The 3,163-nt window shown below is 38.4% G+C and overlaps 1 protein-coding gene across 5 annotated transcripts in view; it reads left to right on the top strand.

The window, feature by feature from the left end:
- The window catches only part of LOC106878562 (uncharacterized), an 18,228-nt gene that overhangs the window by 2,311 nt on the left and 12,754 nt on the right, over window positions 1-3,163 (top strand). For 2 of the 5 annotated variants that reach the window (XR_008266935.1, XR_008266934.1), the window contains exon 2: window positions 2,246-3,157. The exons of the other annotated variants lie outside the window; for them this stretch is intronic. The gene's annotated coding sequence lies outside the window, so the exon portion shown is untranslated. Of the gene's footprint in view, window positions 1-2,245; window positions 3,158-3,163 lie in introns of those variants that run through there. 5 annotated transcript variants of the gene reach the window in all.

The following is a 3,163-nucleotide window of genomic DNA, read 5'->3' as shown; positions in this document are numbered from 1 at the left end:
TACACATTTTTTACACCTATTAAACTGTTTTGTTTTGGTGACCAGGTGCTAAACTAGATCCTGAAATGAGAGAAAAAATTGGATTGTGTGAATTTTCCGAAAGTACCCCCCCCCCCACGTTCGTTTGTGCAAACTTTTGTTTTTGTATTCGTTTTCTACACATTTTTTACACCTATTAAACTGTTTTGTTTTGGTGACCAGGTGCTAAACTAGATCCTGAAATGAGAGAAAAAATTGGATTGTGTGAATTTTCCAACAGTCCTCTCTCCCCACTCCTTCGGAAAACATTTTTCCCACAAATTTCTTTATTATCATAATTTATGTTGTTTATTATCGTAATTTATGTTGTTTGAACATCTAGTGAAGCTAGGATACATTTGTTATAATGTATGGGTCCCTCACAAACTCTCAGAAAAGAATTGCTTGCACTGGTATTCCGTTTTTGATTTGCTTTTGAAACAGAGTGAAAACATGCCTTTCTTTGAAACAACTTGTGACTGGAGATGTAAAATGGATTGTATGTGAAAAAATCCTGGAGTTTACGTAAGGATCCCCCAAAACAGCAACCAAAGATGAATTTTCTTGCTAAAACAGCTATGCTTTGTGTTAGGTTGGATCATAAAGGCATTATTTATTATGAGCTTCACCAACAAAACTAGACCATTAATTCTGATGTGTACTGTTGTCAGCTGACTAATTTGAACCAAAAAAGCATTGGCCACAGCTATGATTTCACTTGGCTTGACTCGTCTTCTCAAGCACAGCATATCACCAAAGGTCTCGATCACTAGTCATTGCCTCTGTAAGGCCCAAAGTTTGAAGGTCATGCTTCACCACTCGTCCCATGTTTTCCTGAGTCTACCTCTATCACAGGTTCCCTTCACAGTTAGAGATCGGCACTTCTTTACACAGCTGTCCTCATCCATATGTAACACATGACCATACCAGCACAGTTGTCTCTCTTGCACACCACATCTGATGCCTCTTATGCCCAGCTTTTCTCTCAAGATGCTTACACTCTGTCAAACATGCACACTGACATTACACATCCAGAGAAGCATACTAGCTTCATTTCTTTCAAGCCTACGCATGACATTGATGGTCACAGCCCATGTTTCACTGCCATTTAGCATAGCTGTTCACACACAGGTATCATGCAGTCTACCTTTCACTTTGAGAGAGCAACCCTTTATTACCAGCAGAGGTAGGAGCTCTCTGAACTTTACCTGATCTATTCTTATTCTTGCAGCTATGCTCTCAGAGCATCCACCTCCACTACTAACTTGGTCACTTAGATAACGGAAGCCATCTACTACCCCTAGCTTACCCCACTGGCAGTTACTGGAGTCTATTTTCTGTACATTTTTTGTGTTTATTGTACCCATGCACCTTCCACACACAAAAACTATACACCCGGTTAACCTTCCTCTGATATTGCTGCTCCTCTTATGTGTCTATAGCTTGCACTGGCTACTTCTTATGGAGTTTCTACCAATGCCTTTCCTACAGATTGAGCAGGGCCATCTACTTGATACAGTAATGCCTCGACATACGAGTTAATTTGTTCTCAGAGACTGCTCATTAAGCAAAAACTCATAAAGCAGAGCAATAATTTCCCATAGTAGCAATGTTATAAATCATAATTTGTTCTCAGGAAAATATTTTACCTTTAAAATTTATAATACTTATAAATAAATGGCAATAAAACAACAGTAGAATCTTATGAATATTTTATGTAAAGTAAAAAGAATGCCAAGATCATATATAATAAAAAGTATTATTATTATTATAATCATTTTCTTCATCACTTTCACTCGCATTATATTCGTGCACACCATCACTTGTAGACGTGATCGCCAATTTGCAAGCACTCATAGACAGACTTGTAGATTTCTTTTTAGAAAACAGGTCTAGAGCTGTTTGCTTAGAAGAAGCATTTTTTCACTATAAATTTCTCAGAAGCATTCGTTATGGTAGTAGAAACTTTTGTGCTTCATTCAAAATTTGGATCTTTTGCTTTAAGCTTTTTATATTTGTTATAAAATAAAACTCGTAAACCCAGTGTCTTTACAAGCTGGTCTTACTGAGGTATTACTGTGAATATATATATACAGGGTGATTCGTAAGTAACTCCCTATTCTAAAATAACTATAATTTATTCAAATGCTGTAATATGTTTCTCAATTTTTGTGTGTATGTTACTTAATGTGTGGCAATTAAATCTATGCTTTTGTTTTCTTTTCAGATCTGTTATATGAATTTGGTTTTTAATCTTGTTAATTTGTTTGAAATTTCAAAGCCCTACAAAAATGGCTGGACGTCTTACTGTACAGGAACGCGCCCAGATAGCTGCACGTTATGAAGTTGGGCGATCCATTGTTCTAGTGCAAAGATGGTGGAGAACCATTAAGGGAAGACATGCTCAAATTGACCCAAAGACAATCAAGAATTGTCATGCAAAACTCATGACTACAGGATCTGTGACTGATACTCAAAGAAGCAGTCGCCCTTCCAAATTCAGAGACCCTGAGGTAGTGCAAGTTGTTCAAAAAATGTTTACCCATAGCCCGCAAAAGTCAATTCGACAAGCAGCAAGAGAAAGTGGGTTCTTGTTTCCCTGTGTACGTAATGTGCTTAAAAATGAGCTTAAATGGTGTGCTTAGAAGCCACACTACTGCCAAGCACTCTCTGCCAAAAACTGCGACATTCGTATTGAGTTTGGAGAGATGATGTTGGCTTGGTTTAGAGATTGGCCCAATCTCTTAAAAAATATTCTCTGGAGTGATGAAGCTGTATTCCACATAGGTGGGTTTGTAAACCATCATAACTGCCACTGGGCAGGAGAAGATCCTCGTGTTACCAGTGAAAAAATGCAGAATGGACCCAAGATAACGGTATGGTGTGGAATGACTTTGGACAGGATTGTGGGCCCCTTCATCCTTCATGATACCATGAACGCCGAAAGGTACCTCACTATGTTGAGAGATGAAGTTTGGCCAACTATCAGTGCTTGGGACAATATTGAAGATTTAATTTTCATGCAAGATGGTGCTCCTCCACACTTTGCTATTGTTGTTCATGAATGGCTGAATGCCCAATTTCCTGGAAAATGGATGGGTCGTTGTGGTTCACACGAATGGCCAGCCAGAAGCCCTGACTTAAC

This window comes from Octopus bimaculoides, chromosome 28 (genome assembly GCF_001194135.2).
Source record: "Octopus bimaculoides isolate UCB-OBI-ISO-001 chromosome 28, ASM119413v2, whole genome shotgun sequence".
In the NCBI taxonomy this organism is placed as follows: domain Eukaryota; kingdom Metazoa; phylum Mollusca; class Cephalopoda; order Octopoda; family Octopodidae; genus Octopus; species Octopus bimaculoides.
The sequence above is the reverse complement of the archived record's forward strand: the minus strand, read 5'-3'. Positions and strand labels throughout refer to the sequence as shown.